Raw genomic sequence first — 16216 nt, forward strand, 5'->3', positions numbered from 1 at the left:
CATACTACAGGAACACAGTCACATCAATGGTTATAGCAACACAATTCACAATAACTATACTGTGGAACCAACATAGATGCCCTTCAGAAGATGAATGGATTAAAAAAATGTGTGGTCTGGGGTTGTGGCTCAGTGGTAAAGTGCTTGCCTAGAATGTGTAAGGCACTGGGTTCAATCCTCAGCACCACATAAAAAATAAATAAATAAAGGTCCAACAACAACTAAGAAAATACTTTTTAAAAATGTGGCAAATATACACAATAGAATATTACTCAGCAATAAAAGAGAATAAAATCATGGTATTTGCAGGTAAATGGATGGAGTTAGAGAAGATAATGCTAAGTGAAGTCAGCCAATCCCAGAAAACCAAATGCAAATGTTTTCTCTGATATAAGGAGGCTGACTTATATTGTGGGGTAGAGAGGGGGAGCATGGGAGGAATAGATGAACTCTAGATAGGACAGAGAGGTGGGAAGGGAGGAAGCATGGGGTTAGAAATGATGGTGAAATGTGATGGACATTATTATCTAAAGTACATGTATGAAAACATGAAATGGTGTGACTATACTTTGAATACAACCAGAGATAAAAAATTGTGCTCTATATGTGTAATATGAATCATAATGCATTCCACTGCCATATATAAATTAAAAAATTAATAATAAAAAACTAGACCAGTTTAAGGAGAAACTATCGCCCTATGTACATGGAGTTCCTTGAGAATAGCAGTTTGATGAAGTCACCTGTCAAACCCACATGATAGCATTCGTAATCCTATGAATAAGAGCCAGTTACATCTATTCTAATCATCTCTGTGATATTTTAAAATTGATTGCTTAACATTTCTTTATATCTAAATATTTTAATACATACACATTTAAAAAGTGTAGAAAATACTTTGTACAATTGTCAGTATAGTGCTTCATCCTCCATATTGGCTTTTGAAATAAAGAAATAAATGTACATTAAAAAATTATTAACCCATTATACTGTACTATTTTCTACATAATACAAAGGCAAAGCGTAAATTAGTACTAATTACTTTAGTTTGTAAATTATAAAAAAGCAGTATCTAATGAATTGATCTCAATAAAAATAAAGGAAATCAATACTTCAATTAACAAGGTAACATTCAGTGAGTTAAAAAATATTTTACCCCATACAATGTTCTTTCTATAGGTCAAGAAGCAAAGGGGAGGAAACTTGCAGACACTAAATTCAAGAAACACAATATTCTGCTCTTAGTTTATAATGTTTAATTTTTACTTGATTCTTATTAATGGGCAAAACATTACAGAAGTTAAGCATCTTCTAGTTCAGGAATGGCTGCTACACTTACAATAAAATTTTAAATAAGAGAAATGTAATTCAATTAAAAAATTACCTAACTCAAAAATTACACTCTGAAATATAATGTAACATATGTAAAACTTTGAGGAAAACTGTTAGTTTATTCCTAAAAAAAAAAAAAAATACTGACTTCAGACTTACATGTACAAGGTTTGTCAGAAACTTATGTTTATGCTAATAGTTTGAAAAGTTTATATTTGCATTAACAAATAATTTTTAAATGCCATATATTTTTTAAAGGAAAAAAATAGGTCAAGAAGCAAAGGGGAGGAAAGTCTTTTCTCGACTAATTTAACTGGAAAAAAAATCTTCCCTCTAATGCTTTTGTGTCTTCTAATACATGCTACAAAACATGTTTTAAACCATACCACTTGAAACCCTTCACAGATTCTCTGTTTTCCTTTAGTAAGCCCTTCCTTTACAATAACTTTTGGATACTCTGTTTCAGGGCTAGTTAAAGTACGGTGTGTACACTGATGCTGGACCAAGAATGGTTGGTTATCCATCGACAAGGTAAGCAAAGGAACTATAAAGAAGCTTTCAGACATGATTTCAAGTAATTTGACAAAACAATTTTATGTGTTTGTTGAATATAACAAAAATAAACCTGAACCTTGGATTTTATAAAGTTAATCACCTTTTAAAATGTACTATAAAATATATCATATATAAAATGGTTAAGGAAACCCAACTGTGGTTTAATCCTAAACTCAGTTCTGACTTTTCTCCTATAAAAGGTTCTGTGTTCACCATAAGTAGGTTTATTAAAAGATTAGATTCATGTTACATTTATTTTTTAACAATAGGTAGGGAAAACTGGAACAAAATTTATCCTAACTTTGCTTTCTATAAATTTATTCATTATTGTATTTTTGATAAGTATTGTTCTAAAGATACTTGTTTTTGTAAAAGTTAGTCTTTCACAGATTGTTTCATAAGCACTAATTCATATCTTAGTATTAAAAATGTGGTTCTCAGTCTCAGTTATTTTGGCAAATTCAAGAGAATGTTCAAATGTAAAACTTCTAGTAAAATCTTGCAATCAGTGACCTAAAATCTGCATTATAAAAAGACCTTCAAGAGATTCATAAACAAATTGTAGTTTGAGAAGAACTAGTTCATATTATTTTGTAAGCCATGGGAACTTATTCTTCTTCTACCCCTAGCACTATATCAAAGACAAAATGGTCACATTTTAAAGGCCTGATTCTACCTTCACATTCACAAATCTGCCTAATATGTACTATGTATAATCAGGCAAAATTAAGAAAAGATTTTAAACTTGGATTTTACATAATTTAAACCTTATAGATTCTACTATTAATCAATAGTATTATAATTGAGTAAATATTTTAATATGTATTTTTTTTAGTTATAGGTGAACACAATACCTTATTTTATTTATTTATTTTTAATGCAGTGCTGAGGATTGAACGTAGTCACCCATGCTAGGAGAGTGCTCTGCCACTGAGCCACAATCCCAGCCCCAGTAAATATTTTTGATATTTATGAAACTAACCAAAATAAATCAAACTTAAGAAAAAACTACCTTTATTGAAACTCATGCAGTAAGAAGAAAAGACATCAGTTAATTAGCAATGCTGTATTCTTACACTCAGTAAGATAACATTTTAAAATAATAACTCTACCTGTATGTTAAGTATTTATTTTTTTAACGATAGGTAGGGGAAACTGTAACAAAAACAGTATATATTATCCTAATATTTAACCTTGTAAAAGCTACAGAAAAAAAGACTAGAAGATTAATTATCAAAAGTGTTCAAGGCCAACCTGGACAGCATAGTGACACACTGTATCAGAGAAGGAAAGAAAGAAGAGGGGGAAAGGGGAAAGAAAAGAAGGACTGGGAAAGGAAAGGGGAGGGAGGAAGAGAAAGGGAGAAGAGACTGAGATTTCTTTATTTTACTTCTCTATATTTTCCAAAATGTGTAAGATAACCATTTGTTACTTTCCTAAAAGACACATAATTTGTTCTTTTCCTTTAATATAAGTAAGATATTTCATTGTAGAGAGTTAGGAATATACAAAAATAGCATCAATTTATAAAGCAGGGGGGGAGGGAACCCACTTTACCTCCACTGAAATGCAAACTCAATGACAGGCCTGTCACTCTCCAATCAGGTCTCTTCCCCCAGGCTTCATCCCAAATATCTGGGAAATCTATAAATCTTAAAGTTACCATAAATTCACTTACTTATGATAATTTTCTTATGCACTATTAATTATCCCACCAATAAACAGATTAAGCAGAGAAAATATAATATTTTTAAAGAAAACTATAATATAGGGGACTTTCCATCATTATCTACTTATCTGATAATAGGGATTACGTCAGCCTAAAGATGCTGAGAATGAACAGGGACTAGGTCAGCCTAAAGATGCTGACAATGACTGCCCCACCATAAACCATCTTGTGATCACCCCTCTGATACCATCCTTTTAAAATGTCCCATCCCCACTCCTCACTAAGCTTCCTTTAAAAGAAAAGCTGGGAACAACAAAAACCTTGAAATGGTCCCCATTTTCCCTTGAACGTGTATCCTCCCTTGCTTTCCTACATAAATTATCTTTGCCTCCTCATGTGCTGAAATCTCTTCTGATATGTACCATCAAGGACCCTGCTGGTGGAGTTAAGCCCCACAACTTCCAGAAACTCTTCAGGACTCTCTATTCTAGAGATATATCTTTTCTGGTGACAGTATTGATACACCAAAATTTGACAAAAGTACAATATAATCTGTTTGTTGACAGTATCCTGTCTTGATTCTCATTGTTGAATTAACTATGATAGCTATGGCAAGAGAATCAGTTGATGCTTAATTTCAAATTCTGACCTATGCCCATAACACTTAGTTCACAATCCATCAGTAAAAACAATACTGCATGTCCTGGTAGGATCTATAGAACAATACTTTTGAAATCTGTCACCTGACATGGTGGTTTTGACCACGTGGCTGCCATTTACCCCCAGTTCTTCCTGTCCTCATGACTAAGGCCAACCCATTTTTTAAGGGTAAGTTCAAATTAAAAGTATAATAGTGAAGTAATATTCCTTTAAGTTACTGATTCAAATAGGTGCTGAATCACTGGCCTGGACTTATTTTCCCTAAAGGTGAAGAAAGCAAGCAAGTCACTTGAAGAATCAGCAATTCCTTCTAGGAATACACACCAAATTTTCCCTCATTCTCCTTAAGTCAAGGTTTTATATGCCAACATTTACAATAATAGCATGCGCATGATAATACTACTTGCCAGAACTTGAACAAAAGGTATCTCTCACTTGACCCTTACAATCCTATGAATTACTTACTGATATTCCCATTCCATGGATGAGGAAAGCAGCACATAAAAAGTTTACATAACTCACCAGAAGTATGACTGTATAGGAGGATGGGGATTTGAATTCATTCAGGCTAACTCTAGAGCCCAACTATGCAATGTTATCTCTCTAATAATAACTGTTTTTCTCTAGAATTCTTGTGAACTGAATGGCTCTATGATAGGCGGGAGTCATATAAAATGAATACATTTATTCAAACAGGAATTCACAATGCAAGAACGAAATAAATAAAAATTTTAAAACTATCCACTTTAGCAATGGTGCTCAAAATAGCAGAGTCAAAAAACTCTTGAGAACTTTTTGAACTTATGGACTCTGATGATGAATAAGCAAACAAAATGGAAAATGAAAAAATCTTTTAATAAGTGCAAATCAACTACAGACAATTTTATTTCCTGCAGAACTTTTCCCTTGCCTAAGGTGGGAATGCAGTGCAACAATCTTCTAGGAAATTGAGATAATGGGGAATGCAAATTGAGGCTCCAGCAAAACTAGATTCAAATTTCTGCAGCATTAGAAGAATTAGTTAAGTATCTCCAGCTAAGATTAGCCCTTATTATCAAGAAATTGGAATTAATATTCACTATCATGAACTGGAAAAGGCTTAATAACGCCATTCCAACACATGGTAACTGAATGGCTTGGTAGTAATGTACTAAAATTTGCAAATAATAACACTAATCAAATTGTGTATGTGTGAGAGATATGTATGTATATATACGTCACACACACACACACACACACACACAGAGATATAAAAATTCTTAGGAACAGAGCATAAAACCTAAATTCGGCTGGATGTTCAACCAGAGAAACAGTATCAGAAGGCTTCATAGGGAATCCAAGATTTGTTCTGCAACGCTGAAGCTACTTAGACATAGCAACTGAACCTAAGAAGACCTGTAAGAGACAGACCTGTTTTACTCTTCCTCAATTCCTAGATCTCTGAAATCCATGGTGGTCATCTAGATAAAAGATCACAGATGTCATGGGGATAATCCAAGAAAGAAAACGCAATGAAAGACTTTGCATTTCTATTTAATACCCAAAGGAGATAGTACCCTGTTTTTGGTTATGCAGGTTCTCTTCCAGATAATTCTTAGAAGCTGAAGTGCTAGAACTTCCTTTGAAAAACAAAGGAAGGTATTGTCATTAGGTTATATAAGTTAAGTGTAATTTAATGGTGAGTTAGTATATTTGATACACAAAGCATAACTTTTAGAGGTGATTTTCAAATGATAAGTGGGCTTCTGAAAACAAAAACAGGGTCCTCTCAGTAGAGACTCTATTTTAGATGAGTAGGTTAATTAAAGATCTCATAAAGTTTTTCTTGAATTTGGAATCATTCCTCATTTTAAACTTTCGGAGTTTTCTAATTTAACAAAGCATTTTTTTTTTTTGGAGAAAGTTCTAACTTTGTTTTGAGAAATAATTTTTTAAATATTTAAGTCTCTGAAATATCAACTATAAAATCAGTGAGTCTTTCCATTCATGTGTTGACGTTTCAAAGATACATTTAAAGAAATTTTTCTCTTTCACGTTAGCCCCTGCTTCTACAGGTCAAAAAAATTAAATTCTAAATATCCTCCCATTTTCCTAGCACTTACTGACTTTTTGCATGTTATTTTCTTTAAGTTCTTCAAGTATCAGTAAGTGAAGCCATTTCCTTCTTTAACCAGGAAAGAACAAGTCCTCAGAGTTAGCAACAAAGTGCTAAAAAACGACCACCAGGGGCTACTCATTCACCAGTTTGAAAAACACACATCAGATCTGAATAAAAACAAACCAATTCTTAGGAGTGTTTTGGTGGGTATTCAATTGTCCAGAAATATGCCATAGTTCAGCATAACATAGTTATTTATCAAATAAAATTATGTGAATTCTTAAAAAATTGAAGACAGAAAAATGAAAAAAGTTAACAGCATAAAAATAGTTGTACCCTATGGCTGTATATCAGAAATCATGTTCCCTGAAGTGAACATAAATTGTGGAAGTGAATGTGTTGTTTCCTCAATCAGTAAGGCTTTCTGAATGCTTCTCAGTAGATGCATCACAAACTAGATCACGATTCTAGTGTTTAAAGGTAGCATTCTTCACAAAACGTGGTATTTAAAACACAAGCCAGCAATGTAATCTAGTATACAAAGAAGTAGCTGCCTGAACCTTTATCAGAAGAAAACTACACTCTTATATGTATACACATATATGTATTTATTTAGTAAAATGAAATTGTCAACCAAGTTCAAGTGGCATCACTTTATTGGAATAAGTTCAGCTAATACAAGTACAATTAAAAGTAAAAATAATACGATAATTATTTCCTAAAACGTTAAACTATACTCTTGAATCAGACATTTAATCCAAACTGATATGGTTTTCCTATATTTACACCAATAAAATTTCTCAAATATTTATGGAAAATAAGGTTAACCACATTTGCACATAATACAAAAGTCTCAAGATACTTACAAAAAGAAGAGACCAGCATTCCTTTAACAATCAATAATAGCTCACAGTAGCAGATTCTTTTTTATAATGCATCTCCCAAGAAAGACTGGGAGATATGCCACTTTAATACTAAGGTTAACAGTGGCACAAACTAAGCTATCTATGTAATCAAACATGATGATGTAATCAAACATGATGATTCAATATCAACAAGAAAACTAAAATGGATTTTCTCTTTTGTCTGCTTGCTTGCTTGATTTCAATTCGTATGTTTTTACTGTTTACTACCAATACCTACCTAGATGCCTCCAGGAGTACTTGTGGACAATTGTCAAATCTTATTTTTTATTCTCTTGACTTTTTCCTACCCTTTTCTTTTTCCCCATTCCCAATACCTTTTAATTACTTCTTTACATCATTTTAATATAGTTACTTATGAAAAGTAAAAGGTAAAACATACATATGTAAGTATAATGGTGCATATGTACACATGTATTACTGCCTGTAACCTATCAGGTGCTGTGTTAGGTACTAGAATACAATAAATACAATGGGCTTTGCCTTCAAGGAGTTCACAGTTTGGGAAAAATAAAACAAGCACATCTAAAAACATTTTGATAAACTGAATGACTTAATTACAATATTTAAGCTATGCCACATTTCAACTTCCTAGGTTTGATTAGTATTATTAGACTACTTATTAGTCTAAGGGGCAGGATGGCATGATCAGTGAATTTTTAAATGAAACCCAAATCACCCTGCCAAATTCTAAGTTAAAATTCCTGTGTTGAGTATTAATAGCTTAAAATATGTCAATTTAACAGCACAGCTTCAAATGGCACATCAAAGTAGAAATTAACAAAGGGTTAGGAAAGATGGTGGAATGGGATGGATGTCATTACCTTGCGTACATGTATGATTACATGAATGGTGTGAGCTCTACTTCATCAACAACCAGAGAAGTGAAAAATTCTGCTCCATTTGTGTACAATGAATTGAAGAGCTTTCTACTGTCATGTATAATTGATTAGAACAAACAAACAAACAAATAAATAAGCAGTAGGAATTAATGCCAGGGGGGGCAGAAGAAATAACACTAAGATTTGCAAAAGAATGCTCTGAAGCAAAATGAAACATACTGATCATCAGAAAACACAAGGGTCATTAAGCAAATCTCTGGTGACCATAGTCATCCCAGCTAACTTTTATTGATTATCTACTTTGATACAGCACTATGTTTCATGTATTAGATTGATTAATTTAACCTATGTTAACCTACATATCTAATACTATATTTCTCCCATCTCACAGATGGAAAAACTGTGTCTTAGAGAATTTCTCCAAATCAAGGAGCAGTAGAGAACTGATTTAATTTCAAGTAGTATGACAGCAGATTAATGTTAGTCACTAATTTTTTACTCTTCAGCACCAAGAAATCTAGCAGTAAAGTAGATAGGCTAATACAGAATCATTTCCAACAGACACCTATTCTCAGGGTCTCAGAACACCTCTGCTCTCAGTTCTGAGATACTTTTAAAAGTACACTTTTATACTTTTCTTTATACCTTTAAAAGACATGAAAACCTTACCATGTTCAAAATTATACCTTAAAAAATTAAGAACGCAAGAACACAAGAGCCAACATCCCTTTAACTGCCAGAGCAAACACATTATTCTGTATCATGCAGCCTTTAAAGTCTCCAAAGTACAGTGAGAAAAGAATAAGAATAAAAAAGTAGCAGGGCGCAGTGGCACATGCCTGTAATCCCAGTGGCTCAGGAGGTTGAGACAGAAGGATCATGAATTCAAAGCCAGCCTCAGCAAAAGTGAGGTGTGAAGCAACTTAGTGAGACCCTGTCTCTAAACAAAATACAAAACAGGGCTGAGGATGTATTTGGCTCAGTGGTAGAGTGCTCCTGAGTTCAATCCCCAGTACCCCCAAGAAAAAAGAAAACAAAGCAAATAAAGTTTTATTTGTATATGAAAATTATTTTAATTTTGAAAACACTCTATAAAGATCTCAGGGTTACCTAAAGGTCCCTGGAACACACTATATATGTGCTGAATTACACTATTTGCTATATTTCAAAATAAATCGTGAATCCTCAATACCGCTACCTTGTCAGAATCTAGAAAGTCTGGCTGGTTGAAAAGTGGAATCCCCGTTTCAAAGATTAGTTAAAAATACTTAGAAGTAAGACACAACTAAAGAACAGATTTTTGCTGATTAAAAAAACAAAAATGTCAGTATCCAAATATTTAAGACAGCTTGTAGAAAAAAGAAAAACAATTGCTCAATGGCAAATAGGGTATTAAAATTCTAAGGATCTCTTGAATAAGCATATTTTCAGTCTTGTGCAAGTCACTGAGGGCAGCCAAGAGGAAACTGAGGGCCTCAGTTCAATGGCCCAAAAGGAACTGAATCCTATCAACAACCACATGAGCTTGAAAGTAGGTCCTTGTCCAATAGTCCTTCAAATGAGATCCCAGTCCTGATCAACACCTTACTTATAGCCTTATGAGAGACCCCAAAAACAGAGGACCAAATTAAGCTATGCCAGATTCCTCATACATAGAAGCTTCAGAAGATAAGTATGTTATCAGAGACCATCTAGTTTGTGGTAATTTAACATGGCAAGAGATAACTAATACAAACATTAGAAAAATTCAACAAAATATTAGGAAAAAGTTATATCCAACTTAGATGAAAAGGATAAAGGAACATACTTCCTTGTGGGAAGCCATTCTCACACGTGATTGGGCACCTCCCTGATTGGGTGTGAGGCTTTCTGGCTAAACTGTGTCAGAGCTAATCCCCACCCTCTCTAGGTGCAGAGCCCTTCCGTGTGGGGGTGTGACTGACCATTGACCCTGAGACCAATCACTGACCCTGACCTTGGAATGCTGTCCCATCGACCTTCATTGGATGGAATTTTCCCCTGAATTTCTTGTTCCCCTATAAAAGGCCACTCCCTGGCATGCTCTCTCTCTCCCCTGCTAGTCTTGAGTAAGCCTTGTCGATTGTCCTGTCTCCCATTCTTCCCCCTGCCCCAGTGGTTTGAGGCAGGAGCCAGAGGGAGGGCCATCTCAGACTTGGTCAAAGAAAAAGGTAATTGAGTCTTGTGTGTTTATTTTGATCTCACTAGTTAACTTCTATGCTACGAACCTCTTGTAAGAAGCCAGCATGCTGGGCGCGCGGCTGACTTCCTAAATTATACAAGTTAATCAATCTTACTTAAAAAAAAAAAGATAACTTGAATAGCCCTTTATGTTTTAATAAAATTAAAACTTTAATTAAAAATCATCCCAAAGACTCCAGGTCCAGATATTACCAGTAATTAATTCCACCAAACATTTCAAGAGACAATTATACCAATACTACACAAACTTCCAGAAACTTGAAGAGGAAGTAATAATACTCAACTCATTCTCATGCTTGCATCACCATGATACCAAAAGGTATCATAGCAAAATAGTTCACAAGAAGAAAAACCCTCCAGATCAATATTGCTCAGATATAAACATTTGTTTTTAGCAAAATGAATCCCAAAACATATACAAAGGTAGTTCAAAAGGAAAAAAAAACATCCTGATTAGAAATGAAGAAAGTTAAACTGTCGTTATTGATGGATGACATACTGTTCAAACAGAAAATCCTCAAGAATGTACAAAACAGCTACTACAAATGGTAAACAAGGTATACAAATCAGAAAATAAGATTAAGGTACTTTTACTATAGCATCAAAAATTATGAAGTATTCATTAAAAAACCGAAAGGAGTATGTGCAAGACCTATTCACTGAAACTATAACACATTACTACTAAGAGAAATTAAAGAAGGCTTAAATATAGAGATATGTTTTACAGGTTAAAAGCGTCCATACTGTAAGATGTCAATTACCCTCAAAATGATCTATAAATTTAATGCAATCCCAACCAAATTCCTAGAAGTTTTGTAGGAACTGATATAATGGTTTAAATTTTTCAATTTATATACAGAAAAACTAGAACAGCCCAATTTTAAAATAGGATAAGAAAGTTAGAAGGCTTAAACTACCTGATTATCAAGATATATTGTAAAGGTACTTTCACCACGAGATTATGGTATGAATGTGAAGAGTAGAATAAAGAACTTACATGCAAAGAACCAAGATCACCCAATTTTTTTTTAAAGAGAGAGTGAGAGAGAATTTTAATATTTATTATGTTTTTTTAGTTCTCAGCGTATACAACATCTTTGTTTGTATGTGGTGCTGAGGATCGAACCCAGGCCAAACGCATGCCAGGCGAGTGCGCTACCGCTTGAGCCACATCCCCAGCCCCGCGCAATTTTAAAACAGGATAAGAAGGTTGGAACAGGATAAGAAGGTTGGAAGGCTTAAACTACCTGATTATCAAGATTTATTGTAAAGATATATTCACCAAGAGATTATGGTATAAATGTGAAGAATGGAATTGAGAACCTAGAAATTGACCTTCACCTGTATGGCCATTTGATTTTCAGCAGAGATAATAAGAAAATTTAGTGGGTAGAAAAGGGTAATTCTTTCAACAAATGGTACCAGCAAAAATGAATAGCGTTATACAAAATAAACTTAGCTCCCTCACATGGTTATAGAAAAATGGAAATAGATCATAGACCTAAATTAAGAGTTAAACATTTACACTGTCTAATTTCTTTGAGAATGCTACTGCAGTCAAACTCAATTCACAGGTGACACAGAAGTAATTCTACAAATAGAAGAATGTGGGAAGTATATTCTATTCGTTTCTTGAAAATGGATAATTTGCAATAACTTGTTAAATACTGAGAAATCTAATGACAAAAATCCATTTAGTTTTTGTTTTACTAAAATTTCTGAACCATGAAACTTTGTACATTGTTTATTAATATCCTACTAAGGACAGTTTGAGAAACCATTGATTTTATTAAACGTTTTTGTCTTATCTGTTAGGAATCTGATGCCCAGAATAATAACCCATTTGACTATATCCACTTGTCCAATCCACTATTCCTTGTATTGCAAAACAGATTTTCATTTTCCACTTTGTATAAAATATATCTGGCAGCTTTCCTAAGCCAGTATTGCTTCTATTCTCTCTGGACCACTCTCATGAAGTAACTCTCATCACTGGGTAGTACAACAATCTCTGTTATTTCCATGAGAAAGAGCACTCCCTCTGCAATACTTTTTAAGAACTGAGAAATCTAATGACAAAGGAATCCATTTAATTTCCTTTTAACCTAATAATACATAAATATTTTGAACTATCAAACTTTGTACATTGTTTATTAATATCCTATTAAACACAGTTTGAGAAAACATTAATCTAATTAATGTAATTTTTTACATGTTAGTAATATGATGGAATATGAATTGATCATTTTTGTTTTTTCCATCTAGTTACAGTGACTAGAAAATAGTGAAATCTCAATAAATAATTCACGAACAATTGGAAAGGGAGAACAAAGGAGTTTTATATAAAGAGCCCACAAGTAAGAGTACAGAATTTCAAAAGAAGAATGCAAAATTCCAACTTGGGAAGAAAGACACTGAGGGGAAAGGACCTAAGTAAGGTAAAGTCAGTAGGAAATCAAGAAAAATATTTACACAGCAAGAACTGAGAAAAGTAAAGTCAATGAGAAATAGTGGTATCACCAATGTAGAGAAGACATAGTCATGCACTATATAATGACTTTTCAGTCAACAATATTCTTCTGCAAACTACTACATTAGTCCCTACAAGATTATAATAGAGCTAAAAACAACTACCGCCTAATGAATGCACAGCTAAAGAGACAAACTGCAGAAGAAAAAGAGGCTTCTTCTAAGCCCTTCACCAAAAACATTCACTGTGAAAGGCTTAGAAGAAGCTTTTTGCTGACTTCAGTGAGTACTTATTGAAAGCATAGACTACAATAAAAAAAGTTTTAGTAAAGGCAGATGTTTCTGATGCAGTATCTTCTTTCAATGATAAATAATAATAATAAATATAATAACTAATAATAATAAAGCAAACCACCATAGGCCTGTTTTTAAGAGCAACACCTTGAATATCCTCAGGAGGGACTTGAGAAGGCAGCATTCTTACCAGAGAAGACAGCACCATGCAAGTTATTGACCTAAAGGCCTTCCAGGGAAACAAGATATGAAGGAATAAGACAATGATATTGATGATCCTGATTCTGTATAGGCCTAATCTCATGTGTGTGCTTGTATCACAGTTTTAAGCAAAGTTTAAAAAGTAAAAAGTAATGTATTTTATACTGTCAAAGATGTGGGAAAAAAAGGAACACCGAGGCACTGTTGATGGGAATGTAATTTAGTACAGCTACTATGGAAAACAATATGAAGTCTCCAAAACACTAAAAATAGAACTACCATATGATCCAGCCTGACTACTTCTGGTTATATGTCTGCAGGACATGAAGTCAGCATACAAAAGAGATACCTGCATACCCATGCTTATTGCAGCACCACTCACAATAGTCAAGATATGAAATCTGCCTAGATGGTCGTCAACAGAAGAATGGATTTAAAAATATGGTAAAAATGAACAAGATTTACTCATCCACAAAGAAGAATGAAATCTCCATCATTTACAGAAAAATGAATAAAACTGGAGGATCTCATGTTGACTGAAGTTAGACACAGAAAAGACAGGCATCACGTGTTTTCTCTCATATATGGAAAAAAAAAAAAAAACAGAAACAAAAACCAAAAAAACCCTGAAAGTGTTAAGAGAGTAGTAGAGGGAGTATTAGAGACTGGGAAAAAGAGATAGAAAGGAGGGCAGACAGGAGAGCTGGGGTTGTGGATCAGTGATAAAGTGCTTGCCTAGCACATGTGAGGCACTGGGTATGATCCTCAGCATCACATATAAATAAATAAAATAAAGGTACTGTATCTACCTACAACTAAAAAAAAAAAATTAAAGTTAAAAGGGAGGGGACACATTATCAACACGTGATGTATGTATGTATGAAAATGCCATAGTGAAATAACTTATATAATTAATATTAATATTTTAATTATAAATTGTAAATAAAATGCTTATAAGATGAAGACATAAAGATATTTTTGTACAATCATACAATATGTTTTAAGCTAAGTATTATTAGTAAAGAGCAAAAAGGTTTTTTAAAGTTTATTACATGAAAAAGTATAGTAAGCTCAAGTCAATTTATTGCTAAAGAAAAACAAATTTTATAAATTGTTGTTACCTAAGTATATAATGTGTTGAAAGTCTAAATGTCTCAGTCCTTTACATTCACTCACCACTCCCTCACTGGCTGACTTCACCCTCAAGTATCTACAAGTCCTGTATGGGGTACCGTAAAGATGGACTATTTACATTTTCTGCTATATTTTTTATTGTACTTTTTCTATTATTAAATATGTTTTAATAAACAAAATTTTGCCATTGTGTACCCTTGCCTACAATATTCAGTAGTGTATTATGCTGTAGAGGTTTGGAGTCTAGGAACAATCAATGGACTATTCCACACAGCCTCAGTGTGTAGCTGGCTATCCCATCGAGGCTTGTGTAAGTATATTCTATGACGTTTACACAATGATGAAATCACCTAACAACACATTTCTTAAAACATGCCCCCGCCATTGAGCTATGCATTATTGTATTTGACACAGGACAGCCGGTAATTTATTGCTTAATCACAAATTCAGAATAATTTCCTAAACACCAAAGAATATATTCTGCTCCATATACAAAGCACTATACTAATTATGATATAAAATCACATTAAAATTATTTCATTTGATAACATGAAGATTTAAGAATGAGTTCAATATGTCAAAGAGAAACATTTCAAGCTTATTATAATCTAATAAAATTATCAGAGAATATGACAAGAAAAGTAATTACATACAGAACTAAAATGTATTGATCATGCTAAGCCTCTGACATATATATGCTCATTTGAATTTCATAACTACCTTGTGGGATACATATTCTTTTAAAAAGATTTGAGGAACTGAAAAAGTACGAATCTTTATTCTGTCATAAAATACATTCTAAGAATCTAAGTTGCCCCATTACGTTTTCCCAATAATCTCCAAATTCCTAAAATCTGTAATGCAATAAACTTTTCTGATAGCTTTTATTTCATAAATGAAATCTACTTTTTCTAAATTATAGAACTTCTTGTTGGGCATTTAAATTCACAATATGATTTTAAAAGAGAATGAACGTGTACCTTTTCATGAGACTGGTGGTAAAAAGAGGAATATACACCTAGAGATTCCAGATATGTGCTACTTATTTTTTAAAACTTCCTCTAGTTTATTTCCACATACTCCTCATGAGACCAATCTCTTAGTAAATGAGAAATGAGAGACTCAAAAATTAATTTACGCAAGTTAAATATAAGAAAAAAACCTGGAAGCAAATCTATCTGATTCATTCAATGGCTTGTGTCTTTTGTTTGTTTTGCTTTACATATAAAATGTGGACAGTATTCTTATAAGAAATGTTGGTAGTATCACCATGTTAAAATTCCTAGAGTATCTTTCCATGAAGTCCTGGACAAATAAGTTCTTAACAACTGCTTCGGGGACTTTTTATGTCTTTCTGGTAAGGCATATCTCTGAGCCTCATGTCTAAAATGAAGATTTCTCAATGAGTTGGAATAAAGATCAATGAAGGCAACACATGAAAGTGAACTCTGTATATGGTGACAAATGCTAGTTATAATTATTACTATTAATAAAAATAAGTTAAATGGGTTTAAAAATACTATTCAGAATCTCCTGCATTTTATTTCCGCTGATAAGAAATCTGAGAAAAATACTAAAGGAATGGTCTTTAAAAAAGGGAGGGAGGGACTAAACTTAACAATTTACAAGAAGGGACATTAAAAAGATTCAAAGAGTAATGTGATATAATTTCTATTTGTTAGCTTTAAAATCTAAACAATGAGAAAACAAAGAGAGAACTGTAAAGACCAGATAGGTCCTAATACAGATGTGAAACTCACAGTAAGGGGAGAAATGAACATAACGGCTCTTTCTGAAAAGATCTACAATGGAACATCTC

The 16216-nt window shown here is 33.1% G+C and overlaps 1 protein-coding gene across 14 annotated transcripts in view; it reads right to left on the reverse strand.

Annotated features, from left to right (window-relative positions):
* The window catches only part of Tcf12 (transcription factor 12), a 354335-nt gene that overhangs the window by 202383 nt on the left and 135736 nt on the right, over positions 1–16216 (reverse strand). The window lies entirely within an intron of this gene.

Source organism: Ictidomys tridecemlineatus, chromosome 5 (assembly GCF_052094955.1).
Source record: "Ictidomys tridecemlineatus isolate mIctTri1 chromosome 5, mIctTri1.hap1, whole genome shotgun sequence".
Taxonomy (NCBI): Eukaryota; Metazoa; Chordata; class Mammalia; order Rodentia; family Sciuridae; genus Ictidomys; species Ictidomys tridecemlineatus.